Below are 15,734 nucleotides of genomic sequence, written 5' to 3'. Positions count from 1 at the left end.
AAACTATTTTAATGAAATGTTTTTTCTAAGTTAAATCAAAACAGATAAATCAAAATGAACTGTCCACAAGGGAAAAGTTGTAGTATAAAATTTAAGAAAATAATTAATTATATTATTAAATGATATTTAAATATCTCATTTCCTTGGTCAAAATTGAAATACCAGATTTAGGGAATGTTTGTTTGGAACCATGCTGTGTCTAATTGAAACATGCCCCATCAGCACCACCTATGCATTTCAAGTTTAATGGTCAATTTTCTGTTTGGTTGAGACTGTTCTGAGTTAAAACAGTCATAGTGTTTCTACATGAAACATAAACCAGGAATGCTTCAAGAAACACCAATTTGATTTTTCTTGTTTTGGGAGGCAAAGTTTCAATGACCTGACTGAAGTAATGCTGATTGCTGACATTGATGAAAAATTTCTCACCAAACAGGATTCAAATACAAACAGCGGCACTTGTGTTTTGAGTATTAACGGCATTAATTTTAACTGAAAACAGTCTATGCTAATACTTAATATATCAACAATACCAAACACAACCTTAGGAAGAGAATAACCAAATATAAAACTATCACAGGTTATATGCAAAATAGTCCTTTAGAAATTAGGATGCAACTAATTTCCTCGAATCACTTTTCTATGATTTAGAAGTTATTTTGGAAGAATGAGAGAGTACGTCATTATATCCACAAAAGAGTTGGCTTTGATGAAATGGCTTGGTCATACTATTTAGGGGGCCTTCTTTTTTTGGATTTTGAGAGGGGGAAAAATTAGTCAATGGGATTTTGGTTCCCATTGACCAAGAATCCCATGTTTATTTTTCAGATTTATGTAGGGACCTGAGAAAGTTTATTTTCCTGAGTATCACTTACCTTTCCTGGGTATCATTAACCCGGGTAAGTGATACCCCATCTCCTATGTGGGTAAATAACTTTCCCACCTAGGGGGAAAGTTGCTAAGACTTGAATGGGACAAAAATGCCCCTTTTAATAATGGATTTTTATAACTAAAATGGTCATTACCTTATTTACATAGGAAATAAAAGAATATGGGTAAATGCACCTATCCAGGTAAGTGTTTCCCAAGAAAAACTTACCCAAGTAATTGCATTTACCTAGGTAAGTAACTTACCGAAAAGAGAACGAGGCCTTGGGGGGAATTCTTTTTTGAGATTTTGAAAAGGGGAAAGTTGGTTGATGGGATTTTGATTCTCATTGACCAAGAGAAACCCATGTTCTTTCTTCAAATTTATGTGGGGATCAAATAAAGTTTATTTTCCTAAGTATCTCACTTGCCTATCCTATGTGGGTAAATAACTTTTCCACATGGGGGGAAAGTTGCCAATACTTAAATGGGATAAAAATGCCCCTTTAAGGGGGTGTTCTCTTTTTAGATTTTGAGAGGTGGGGAAGTTGGTTAATGGGATTTTGATTCTCATTGACCAAGAAACCCATGTTCATTTTTCAGATTTATGTGAGGATCAATCAAAATTTATTTTCCTAGGTATCATTTACACGGGTAAGTGATACCCATGTCCTAAGTGGGTAAATTAACTTTTCCATCTAGGGGAAAGTTGCCAATACTTTGATGGGACAAAAATGCCCCTTTTAATAATGGAATTTTTATGGCTAACATGGTCATTGCCTTATTTACGTGGAAAATAAAAGAACATGGGTAAATGCACTTATCCGGATAAGTCTTTCCTACCTGGGTAAGTGACCTACTAAAAAACAAACGGAGAATTAATAATAGATTTTTATGGTTAACATGGTCAATGCCTTATTTACATGGGAAATAAAAGACCATGGGTAAATAAACTTACTTAAGTAAGTCTTTTCTAGGAAACACTTACCTGGATAAGTACATTTACTCGGGTAAATAACTTACCAAAAAGTGAAGATGGCCTTATTATTAGCCTGTAGATTCACAAGATGAAACATTATGCTATCACTGTGAGCTTTAGCCCAAAGCTCAATGCTGTGCTATGGGCTAGCTGAGTTAAGCACTCGGTAATAGATGTGGGTATATAATAAAAACTCGCCTTGTAAAGACTTATCTATGAGAAACTGGATCTTTTCTTTTAATCCAACTGAGTTTGGAAAAGCAATAAGGCCTTCTTGGGAGGAGCTGAAGATTCGGCTAAGCTGGTTCAGCTGTTTTGAAATGCAGAAGTGACTCACTGAACCAATATAGGACTGAACAGCCAATTTGGGCTCTCCACATTTTTCAGTTTCACCAAACATAGTTTTATAGTAAAGGATAATGCTTATGAGTGGTCAAAAAGTGTTTCTTTCAAATGAGGGTAGTAAATTAACGTGAGTTTTTCAGTTTTTGCAATTTTTACAAGCAAAGCCTAGGTGATAATACAGCATTGAGCTATCATTCCTTTATTGCAACCATAATCTAATTGGTGAATGTATATAAAAGTACTTTTATAAAAGTGCTTTTGTAAAAATGTTTTTATAAAAGTTCTTTCATAAAAGTGTTTTTATAGAAGTACTTTCGTAAAAGTACTTTCATAGAAGTGTTTTCGTAAAAGTGCTTTTACAAAAGTGCTTTTGTAAAAGTATTATAAAAGTACTTCCATAAAAATGCTTTTATAAAAGTACTTCCGTAAAAGTGATTTTATTAAAGTGCTTTTGTAAAAGTGCTTTCATAAAAGTACTTTTCATAAAATCAAAAGCACTTTTATAAAAGTGATTTTATGTCAGCTTCAGTTCTGATCGGTTTCAAATTGGACAAGGATTTGGCCTCATGATCGGATTATTGGAAATTTGGTTTAGGTCAAATTCAAACAATGAGAATATGGACCAATTTATTTTGGATTGGCCCAATCCAATAATTATAATGGACCGTCCAAATCTGATTTGATAAGGTTTGGATCGGATTGGATCCAATCCAAAACCGATCGATTGACACCCCTATTTACATCATGGTTCTTGATGAAACCATATAAAGTATAATGGAACACTTATCACTAGGGCTGCAACTTGGGTAGATCCAACCGGAGCCAAATCCAACCCAACCCAAACCTTTTGGGCCAAAAGATTCAAGCCTAACCTAAATTCTGGTTGGGCTTAGGTAGCTCAAGCCCAACCCAAACCTATCTGAACAAATATGCATATATTATATATGTATGTTTATATTTATAAAGCATTTATATATGCATTTATTAATAACATTTTGTGCATAATTTTAATCCATTCTAATCTTAAGAAAGGTTATAATTTATAAAGCCCAATATAAGATGAATGCCTAAAACATATTAAAAATATCTCTTCAAATTTGACCAACTTGCTCAGGCCCAACCAAACCTGACTAAGCCCATTGTGTATTAGATTAAACTTTGATTGAGCATGAGTTAAAAAAATTCAGGCTTGACCTCGGGTTGGGCTCAAGGTTCAATGTATCAATTTCGATGCGCCACTGTGTATCAGCAAAGGTGTATTAATACTAAGGTTGCATTTGGAATTAGTGTATTTTTGAAAATACACCGATGACGTTTTACACTGAATTGTCATTAAGTGACTGTTGTATTTTTGAAAAGCGTGATGCAATCGGTATAAAGTTTTACATTGATTTTATCGATATAGTATTTTCATCAATAATTGATGTAGTATTTACATCGATAATCGATGTAAAACTTTACATATGATGAGATTTTACACTAGTTCACAACATAAAACTCCACTCCATCCAAACATGCACAAAGCTGAACTGGAGTGGAGTTTTACGTCGATCATTATTACACACTCTTTCCAAATGCAAACAAAACCGAACCGGTGTATATGTTTACATCGTTCTTGATTTACACAAATTCCAAGCACAGCCTAAAAACCATGTGTGTTTCTTTTCGTAGTTATTTTTCAAAAATTGGTTTTGGGGATGTTTTTAAGTATATTTTTTATTAAAACAAAGAGGATTCTCGGAACACCTGTAAACAAGTGTATCGGGACCCCAAGGCTGCATGTGGAGCGATGTAAAACGTCATCGGTGTAAAAGTACATCAATGGCGTTTTACATCGAACAGTTTGAATTTCGAAAGGTATGACAAGAAAAGAAAAATTTTACATCAATTTTATCAATGTAGTATTTACATTGATAGTCGATGTAAAACTCTACTTTAGATGAAATTTTACATCGATTTACGATGTAAAACTCCACTCCATCCAAACATATGCAAAACCGGATTGGAGTGGGGTTTTACATAGATCTTGATTTATACACTTCCCAAACGCCAACAAAACCGAACCGATGTAAATATTTACATTGATCTTGATTTACATCGCTTCCAAACACAGCTAAAAGATATGATACGATACGCTAAGCAATGGTTGACTCTCCACCCAATCCCCCCGAATTGCCCACCTAGTTATGTGAACTCAGTCTTTTTCTTAAGGTTGCATTTGGGAACGATGCAAATAAGTGTGAATGTAAATATGTAAAGTGTGAAATAGTTCATATAAATTGCAAAGTTGTGTTAGTTTTGCACTAACAAATTTATCATTTTACCAAACAAACTTTTAGATGTAATGGATGCAAACAAGAATTTCAATAAATCATATACCTTTTTTATCAAAAGCCCACTTGAATGCAATTTTACTTTTTTTTTATTGATGTATTTTTACATCTTATGATCAATGTAAATATGCATTGGAAAATGTATTTTCTGTCATTTGTCAATGCGTAAATGTAATATTGCCAAACACAATCAAAACTAAACTAGAGTGCAAATTTACCCCGAACCGAGATTTACACTCCATTTGCATCATTTCCAAACGCAGCCTAAACTATTTTCGTACACTTCTATTCAATTTGTGACAAATGTCCCATTAGACATATATTTTATGAATATTTCTATACATGTATACTAAAATACCTTGTCAATGAAAGTGCAAAAAAAGGTGAAGAAAAAAGTGCAGGAAATCCCAACTCGCCATTGAAAAACTCATACCTCCACCTTGAGTATTCCTGCACCCCAACGATGAGGGACCATGACAGCAATTACAAGAAGATTGAATGAATTCTGCATTGGGTTCATGGAACCATGAATGATGAATCCATTTAAGGCTCCACATCTCTCCATGGTTTTCAGGATTCTGTGTGGTTTCAACTGTTCAGCCCCACCATTTCCATAACTGTTGCAATTAATTAACGTTGCAATTGAGAGCCATCAGGTGTTCCTTAAGTTGCCACTTGTCAATGTTGCCACCAAAGAGTCAGGAAATGATTTTAGGAGGCCTCATTTAATCTCTTCATCTTCGGTGGGACCCAATGAATGATGGGTTTGAAAGCTTAAACCCTTTGCTGGTGATACATTTGACAAATTGACAACTGAGGAGGAAACCTCGTGGCTGTAGCGATTGAGGGCATTGCTTTAGGATTTAATAGTGTTAGTGGGACTTGCTTCAAGCCTTCAAATCTTCAATTAATGCATGGGAGACCAGAATCTCTTTCACATTTTTAATGGCTCTTAATCCCATGGCGTAATCGTAGAATCCAGTACTGAGTGCAGTACAGTACTGGTATAATAAATGGCTGATTATTCACTTCAACGTTCCAACGAGAACGCTCTCATCGAGTAACTCATAGAACCCTATCCTGCACCAAAAGCATCTTTTCATATAGGGCTTCTTAAATTGAAATTCATTTCAAACACATTCTTTTTTTTATGCCAACAAAACACATTCTTTTTTTTTTTTGTGGAAACTGAAATTCATTTCAAACAAGGAAAAGCCACACACTACAACAGTCTGAGACAGGCATGAAAACAGAAAGAAAAAAGCAAACAACTACAATAGAAGAAAACCAGAAATTAAAACTACGAACGATTACAAAAAGCTAAGTCCAAAGCTAAGTCCAAGACTAGATTCAAAAACCCTTGAAAAACCATATCTGGTTGCTGTATGCGCTGCTTGGTTTGCTTCCTTCGAACAGAATTGAACTGTGAAGTTTCTTCTAGATATAACTTCTTTTATATCCCTGCAACAAAATAGGATTTCCGGGTTTTCACAGCCATTAGCTTCATTTAGGCAATCAACTAAATATTTGCAATCTGATTCAAAAACGAAATCTGATTTGTTCATTTTATCTGCAAAAACAACCGTCTTTAGGAGAGCTTGAGATTCTGATTTCAAGGGAGACAAAGTTTTTGATTTTCCAAAACCTGCACCCAGCAGCACCCCAAATGGTCTCTGATAATGAAGCCAAAAGAAACCTATATAGAAGATTCCAAAAAACCACCATTAATATTAACTTTCAAAATGCCTTCTACCAATTTTATCTAACACTGTACATGATGGGGACCACCATAAAAGTGGGACCCGTTATGCATGAGATGTATGATGTAAGATAACGTTGGTATAGGATTGGAGCATGTTTGGTTGGCAGGTGATCTGGACTCCTAACTTGGTTTAGGTTAGCTCCAACCATATGAAAAATAAAAATAAAAATTGGATTGAGTGATGTTTGGACTAGGGTTAGGATTGAAAAGCATCAATTCATTTAATTTTAGGGGTCCGTTTGGTTTGTAGTTAAAATCGGAATGAAAATCCTTTAAAATCGGAATCGGGATGATCTATTTCCATAATCCATTTGGTTCAGATAGGAATAAGATTTCATTCCCAATAGAAGGGGAGTGAAAAATCATTTCTTCAAATAGGGGAAGAATACCATTCTACCAGGAATGGAAATGAGATTCTGATTCCATCCAACCAAACAGTTGGAATTCCGATTCCAGACTCTATTCCTATGAATCAAACATGGTCAAGGTTTAGATTAAGGACTAAGGCATTTGTCAATCCGATTCAATTCAAATCTGACTTAATTTAATATTTATGTGTATAAATATTATATAAATTTGTACGGGAAAAGCTCTTCCCATAGTATCAGAAAAGACTATAGATAAAATCTAGCTCCTCAAGATCTAAAACTGCCTAAAGCTTCTTCTAGTCTTGATCAGCTAATCAATCCGTAGCTTGATTTCCCTATACCCTGAATTTAGGTTGAATTCTTGAATCAGCCTCTTGCATTCCGGCCTCCAATATTGTTTAGCATTTCTATGATGATCTGGCCTGATCTTACCTTGCAACGTTTTTATGGTGATGAGTAGTGTGACTGCAGCATCTCTATCTTATATGTATTTATATATATATATGCATAAACGTATGTTATCATATGTATTTATGTATATATTAACAATTTTAAGTTTAAATATAGAGTTCTTCTAAAGTACGATTTTTTTATGGATTCGACTATGATGCCTAGTAGACATGATGTATGATGTCAGAAAGATATAATATCATGTCTTTCTATTATCATAATTTTTTTTTTTCCTTTTATATATGATCATGGTTCAAAGTATCGATACACCTTTGCGTATCGGTACTTTGAACCACGCGGAAATATGATTTTTTTTTCAAAATTTGGTTTTTGGAAGTTTAATACCTATATTTTTCATTAAAAATAGTAGGGTCCTAATACGCTTGTTTCCAAAAGATATGATACGATATGCCCAAAAGCCTTCATGGGCAAGGCTTGGTCTTAGCTTTCACAAAAATTTAAATAGGGCTACCCCGAAAGCCTGAGACTGAAAGAATATAAAACCAAGCTTGAAGCCCAGCTCTTGAACAGGTCTAAATATTATTAAAATTGAATTACCTCAAACATTGAATTTAAGAAATAAGAATATTTGATGAGAGTCAAGCAAGGTTCAGAATTTTGATACGATACGCCCCCGTATCGGGCATATCGTATCGTATTGTATCTTTTGGGTCCCGATATGCCTGTTTACAGGTGTTTTGGGACCCCACTATTTTTTAATGAAAAATATAGGTATTAAACTCCCCAAAACCAAATTTAAAAAAAAAAATCATATTTTCACGTGATTCAAAGTACCAATACGCCTCTACCAATACAATATTTTGAACCATGGAGTCAAGAGGAAGGAAGATAAATCCGACCAATCTGCACCCAAGCTAATAATTAGGGTTGAGGGTTCAAGAGCTCGAGCCGGGTTAAGATTGAACCAAACCTGGCTGGCCCGACTAAATTGCACCAAGTTCAACGAATACAGAAATTGCAAATTTTCTTTTCTTGCAATATTTGTTGTTGGGAAATTTGTTTTGACATGGGAACGCTCTCGTCTGATTGCCATTAAATATAGGGTTTCTAGCATATAAGGGTAATTTTTGGGGTTTAATATCAATAAAGGTAATATATTTAAAAAAATTCAAAAAATATGTTAACTTTTTAAAAATAATATCAATAAAGGGAAAAAACATTGTTCATCTTCTTCTTCTTGCCATTTGTTCACCAGAGCTGACGTCCGCCGCCGCCCACCACCACCCGCCACCGTTGTCCACTGCCGCCCATCGCCGCCTCCGCCTTCGGCAATGTTGCCAAAGATGAAGATGGGTGGAGACAGAGGTGGCGGTGGTGGCAGACAAAGGAATGACCACCAGTGCCGTCGCCGCTACCTCTACCTCCGGCCACCTCCGACAATATTGCTAGAGGCAGAGGTGGGCGGAGGCAGCGGTAGGCAGCAGCTAGACCTATTCATGGGCCGGGCCAGGCTCGGGTCAGGCTTTTAGTATTCATTAACAGAAAAAAATAGGCCCGAGCCCGGCCCGACCAACGGGCCTAGAACTTGGGCCCGAGCCTGGCCTTGATAAAAAGCCCGAAGCCCGACCTAATAAAAGAAAATAAAAAATTTCTCTATTCAAATAGACATTATCTATTTTAATTCAGATGTTTTTTCCCCTATTTAAATGAACAATGGGCCTACAAGTGAATCAACAACCTTCTCAAATCAAAAAAATTATTCAAATGGACATCACACAGGGTTTTTACTTAAGTTTAACTATAGGTCGGGCCGGGTTTACTTAGGTTTAACTATAGGTCGGGCGGGGCTATTTTGACAAAGCCCGAGCCCGGCTCGAATTTTATGCGGGCCGGGCTTTTTGGCCCGAGGTTAAGCCTACGGGCCAAAAAGCCTGTTCAAGCCCGTTCGGGGGTCGGGCTTTGCCCGGGCCATGAACAGGTCTAGCGGCAGCGGATAGCGGTGGTAGGTGGTGGCGGGAGCCGGCTCTGGTGAACAAATGGCAAGAAGAAGAAAATGAACATTTTAATATTATTTTTAAAAAGTTAACCTATTTTTAATTTTTTTTTAAATATATTACTTTTATTGATATTAAACCCCAAAATTTTCCCTTACATGCTATTACCCCTTAAATTGGGAAATTGACAATCGTGCTTGCACATCATTGGCCAATAAGTTCTACGCCACAATTTCGTTTCTTTAATTCCGTCGTCCATTTTAAGTTATTAAGTACGTGGACCTTTATTTAGTCCCAAGGTAAACTGAATCACTGCCATCCATCCTACACATCAGCTTGCAGCCACCCTAATGTGCGATGTAGATTTAGTAGACATTGATCACACCTTGCATCTTTTGATGCAATGTGTAAAAAGCCCCTCGAGATTAGGGTTATGGGCCCCACAAGGCGTGGATAGGAACGCCTTCTACCCTCTTAACCACATGGGGTGTTTCAAGGAACCTTGACAACGTAGACTTGATACCAAACTAGCTTTAGGTCCACATCATATGATCATTAGCCATTACTCCGATGACCATAGATCCAACGGCTTGGAATCAACTTTTGTCTCCTCGTAGTCACCATCACTGGACCCACACTAACGCGCATACGCAACTTTGCTTTATGGGTCTCTCATCATCACCGCCCATTTAGGATCTGATCTATATTACCCGAATTTAAACTGGACAGGCTAGTGAGTCGGGTCATGCAACCCTGAATGATTTGGAGTCTGGCCTACCCATGTTTCCGAATACGTTTGCTTTTGTCGGGATGACGGGAGACGGGACCATCCCCCATCGCTTCATGGGTCCCACCAAAAGATTACCTTCGTTAAAAGAACTTTATGATCAGATGATTTTTATCCATCTGATCAGTGCATTATTATGACTAAGGTGGGTCCACCAGTCATCATTCTGGATCACATGGTACGTCTAACATATTCCCCGAGATCGAACAACATCAAATGGTTAAGATTTACGCAAACGTGCTGATCCACGGAAAATTTTGTATACGAAGCTGCAGCTTATCATTTCCAAGGTACACATTGTATTTCATCATCCACCTTGGTCCACGACAAACCAGAGAATCACACAGTCCATGCGCCCGGTGGGGCCCACATGAGGAACAGATCCAGAGGATTACACGTGGCTTCCGCTCGACTGAGGGCTCTGGCTTGAAGAAGGCGACGGCGGTTAAACACGGCAGGCCACCGTCAAATCTAACGATTCACGTCAACGGATGCCCCTGGAAATGGAGAGTTCGGATTCAATCAGCGCAAACTCTGTTGGAGCAGCCTTTATTGTCTTGCATTAAGAATATCTTTATACTTATATACTTTATTTCATGGGGCGATATTTCCATTACAAAGTTGAAAAAGGCTGTTAGAAGGGTGTGGGGATGGATTTGCCCGGACTGATGCCGGTCTCGCAGATGGAGTGATGGCCTGCTGCCTTTCCGTCCTGTACTAACTGGAAACACAAGATGGGTAGACTAACGACGTGGGTACACGTGCAAGTGGAGCCTCTGCAGCACGTGTCTTTTCTGCTTGGTGGTCCCCACGCCCTCCCCAAGCGAAACTCGTAGACGACGTGTAGACGCCTTGTAGCTCTTGCTTTCATTTTCATCCGTTAGCAATAGCCTAGTTCGTATTTCGTGCTCTCCTTCCCGTATGCAACGGTTGTCAATTTAAAGGGCTTGTTTTTGCAGTTAACTACTAAACTGCCACTGTTGTTTTTTTGCCTTTGACTATTCGCTGATATTAAGCAATCTTAGTGCAATGTTTATTTTAAGACGTTTCAGTTTGGACCGGATCCATTATTATCCGCCCGGAAGTCACTACATGTATCAATTACAGGTATTAGGGATTTGAAGAATTTCAACCAGTGTTGTAAGACGGACCCGACCAGACAGTCGAACCATAAAAAATACGACCATGTAGTATTTTTGAGTATCAGCTATGGTTTTGACGAGTTGAATGGGATACCTTCCGGGTTAATAAAATACCGTGACCCATTGAGCATTCCGGTTTTTAGTTCAGTTCAAATCTTATAAGATTGATTTCAAGTTTCAACTACATCAGGATCGTATCAGATTTTGGGTGTATAAATTTAACAAATTTCCAACCCAACCCGACCCAAGTTGCATGCACCTTATATGAGGTTGGAGCACATGTATAAAAAAAAGTATTTGCAAGCACCTTATATAGAAAGACATTATATCGAAATAATTTCAATCAAAACCTTATAAATTTTGATGGAAATTCACATGATTGGTTATCACATTTGTGATGTGATATTGATAATAAATTTTTACGGTATCATGTCATTTTAACACCACAGTCGAACCCTATTTTCAAATAATCCACATTTGCTACGACACTGTTATAGCCCTGCACAAAACAATGAAATCAATGCCTTTGATGACTTACTATGGCCTCACCTTAAATTAAATGAAGTTCACCGCAATATATAAAAGGCATTGATTATCGATCTAGCCCGGCACTACAACACTGTCGTAGCAATGTAGCAAAATTGAACTCATTTTCAATCGGATTCGACTATGACATGAAAAGATATGATATCCAAAAAAACATCTGACCAATCAATTGGAATCATAGATTTAATAGTGAATCAGGTATTATTTATTAAAATTCATGGATGGATTTTAATTGATCAAAACTTTTTTTATATCATAGATTTTCTCTTTTCGAAATGGTTTATAAGAAATCTATCTACCGGATATTGTACCCTGTTTTTAATCAGTCCTAAAGCAGAGAACATGAGTTGGATGCAATTAGGTTGATATAATCATAGTCTGTAGAGATGGATATTGCTAGCAGATGACAGAAGGAGACAACTGATCAATACCAACCAGTGATGGCAGCAAAAACATTATATCAACAACAGGAAGTCAGGAATGTGATGCAGCTTTGGGCCTCTATCCAGAGGGTGGGGTCTATACACCAAACCTAGTTAGCTGGGTTACTGTTAACAAGAATATTGCATGTGGAACCCACTTCATTCCAAAATCGATTTGGTCCTCACAAGACTGTGTTCATACTGTTTGTAAAGACCCTTGCAATCTTGCATTGAAAACATCTTTCCATGAAAAAAAATATAAAATACAAAGATATTCCCAACATAAGGATGCAAGTGAACGATGTGAACATGACCTTGTGAGGATTTTCCATGTGTTTTAAACTGCGCCTCTAGAAAATGGAGGATGTTGAGTGACCAACTGAACTACCATGCGATCAGCTATTATTTATGGGTTCAAAATTATGAAGAATAGACACTTAGCTTTTGGCTTTGCAAGATGGGTCCCACACGGATAGCCTATGAGCTATGTTTGGTGAAAATCCTAGAATGCCCAAAATAATCTGTCACTCATCCAGAAAAATGGCTCTTCAGATGAAGATTATTTTAGTAGCCTCATCAAATGTGACTCTGTGAAAACAACTCAATTAAAGCTTCAGGTTATGTTTAGTAGCCTTCCCAAATGGGCCATTAGGCTTTGTGAAGTGTTTGGCAGTTGACACTTCACTTTAGATTGTAATGTTTTAAAAAACAACTATTCCCAAATGTTAAGGGTACTTTTTTTGGCTCATTTTTATTTCTCACAGTCCAAAGCTCTAAAGCAAAAAAAATTATCCAAATGACATCAATGTTCTGGGTCCAATGAATGATAAAAACAGTATATTTCTCAAAAATTACTTAACCACATAATCCCCAAACCCCTATTTGAATATTCCATTTGGTTGATGCTTGACAAACTTCTTTTTAGACTATTTTCTTTTTCCTATCAATCCATGAAATATTGGGTCCAATATCATTTGCCTAAGCAGAATATGGTGTCCATTTCAAACAAAGCATAATGGTATGAGCTGACATCTGTGACATTTATTGAGATCTCTTCAAATCTGAATCTTTTTCATGTACAGTTGTCCCTGGTCAAGAAAAAGACTGACTGCAACTAGCACAACAATTTCTGTCAAAATCATTTGAAAGGCACACGCTAAGCTCAAATTTGTGGAATTTAGGGCTCACAGCAACAAGAACCCATCAATCCATTGCAATCTCATTAAACAATCCTGAGCTTACAAAAACATGGTGAACCAGTGTTGTGAGATTCAGACCAGACCGGAAGGTCGGACCATGAAAATTAGGAACTGGTGACCCGTTTAGGTCCCGGTTAAATAATGGGTTTCATTGGTTGAAACAAGCTAATTGCCTGATTAACTGATAAGAACTATGACCTAATGAGCATTCCGATTTTTAGGCTAGTCCAAGTGATGTGTGCCCTAGATGGAGCTGTCAATGGTTGGGTCTACCTATTAGAATTGAATTGATTATGTCAGTTCTAGTTCTGGTTCTGTAGTATGTGTCTCAATTAATAATTGGGTTGGCATCGGTTCTTCCTATTTATAATTGATTATATGGTTAATAATATATAAAGGTTTCCTTGTAGCTTTTGTTATATTTTATATTTGAAAGGACAAATTTCATAGACAATAAATAAGATAATTTTGGTTAGAACAATTGATTTATTCAATACATAGTTTACTATTTACTGACATTTTCTATTAAAGTTATATTATAAAAAATGAAGTTCCAATTCCTAGCTAATTATACACAATAATTCTGATTAATAATTGGTTCAGTTTAGGTATATTTTATAGTAGGGTTGTTCATAAGAAGGCCCAACCCGACCAAATCAATCAACCTGGACCGACCCAACCCGAGTTGGCCAGGTTTTCATAAGCATCGATCGGTTTCGGGTTGTACAAATTCATAAACCGATGGTTCGGGTCGGTTTTAGTTTTCTTGTGTGAAAACCGAAACCGACTTAGTTCCTACTTAACTAAGTTGTCTCTATCCTAATTCCTAATTACAACCTAACCTAGTCTTATAGTTCCTATTTAACTAAGTTGTCTCTATCCTAGTTTCTATAGTCTTTTACACCAAATAGGCAACCAATTAGGCAATTACAATTAGAATTAGGTGTCATTTTTTACTTAGATTAGAACTTAGAAAGTTTCTTGAAATATACAAATTTCAGCCTTCTTTCTATAAAACAGTTTGACTTTCTATTTTCTTGATAACTTTTGTCTTCTATTCTAATTCTAACTTTTTAAATATATTTCCAAAAAATATCTTAAAAACTTCAGTTTTCAGTTTTCAGAATAGATATTTCCTTCTAGGCTTCTATGTCCTTTTTGTACAGGAACAAAACCGAAACCGACCCAAACCGACCATGTCGGTTTTGCTTAACACTGGGTCGGTTTCGGTTTCCATCTCAGGTAACCCGACCAGGTCGAGTTAGTTGGAAAAACCCAGTAAACCAACCCAACCCGACCCGTGAGCAACCCTATTTTATAGATCTGATTAATAATCGATTTAGGACTGGTTCATTTTGTCCCAAATCAAACCTGACCCATTGACAGCTCGAGCCCTATATAAGAGTTGCTCTACATTTAATGGATATTTCCAATGTTGTAAGACTTGGGAGGGGGGGGGGATTTGATAAAATCTGAATGTGCTGAACTGAATTTGTCTTTTAGTAAATAAGTTTTTAGGAGGTTGTGGGTTCTATGTTGCATTTGGAAATGATGCAAATGGAGTGTAAATTTCGGTTCAGGGTAAATTTGCACTTCGATTCACTTTTGCCTGTGTTTGGCAACACTATATTTATGCGTTGACAAATGACAGACGTCACAGACCAATGCATATTTTCATTGATAATAAGATGCAAAAATACATCAATAAAAAAGAAGTAAATTTGCATTCAAGTAGGCTTTTGATAAAAAAACATATTCTTTATTAGAATTCATATTTACACCCATTACAGCTAAAAATCTGTTTGGTAAGAAGATAAATTTGTCAGTGCAAAAATTAATCCAATTTTGCAATTTATATAAACCGTTTTATACTCTACATATTTGCATTCACACTTATTTACATCGTTTCCAAACACAACCTTAATATTTAAACCTGAAGTTGGATAGATTACTATACCCTTGATAATCTTTGAAAATCTATTTATTTAAATGTTTTATCAACTAAAAAGATAAAAGCAATAAGTCTTTTTGTTCACCAGCTTCAGTTGTTATCAAACAACCCTTTGGATGAGATTAAAAAACCGGAATGCTCTATGGGTTATGGTTTTTCTTATTAACTTATTTAATTTTTAGACAAATCATTTAAGTAAGGGTGCAACTTGAGTGAACTCGAGTTAGGATTTTGTCAAAATTTGAATAGGCCCGGCCCGAAACAGTGTAAGATGCTAACTCAGCCCAACCTGAGTTGCACCCCTACATTTAAGCAGGACCAAAAATAATCACCCACTTCTGGTTTTTATGGTCCAACCGACTGGTCCAATCCGAGTCTTAAAACATTCTTAGTTCTTTCTTTTGTCATTAGTCTTTGTTCGGTTGAGACTAAAAAAAAAAATGATGAATGGATATTAATCCCAATTGGTGTGATTAAGTAGGGCAATTGGGTGATTAAAAAAGGGGGTTATCTTGACTTGTCTAACACCACTTTTCAAAAAGTGCGCCACCATTGGTCGCCATCTCAAGAGTTGGAAAGGGAAAGTGGTCTTTTCAAGGGCATTTTTGTAATAAAATTAATGGGAACA

Source organism: Nelumbo nucifera, chromosome 7 (genome assembly GCF_055504915.1).
Source record: "Nelumbo nucifera cultivar China Antique chromosome 7, China Antique-T2T, whole genome shotgun sequence".
Lineage (NCBI taxonomy): Eukaryota > Viridiplantae > Streptophyta > Magnoliopsida > Proteales > Nelumbonaceae > Nelumbo > Nelumbo nucifera.
This window is presented reverse-complemented; position numbering follows the sequence as displayed.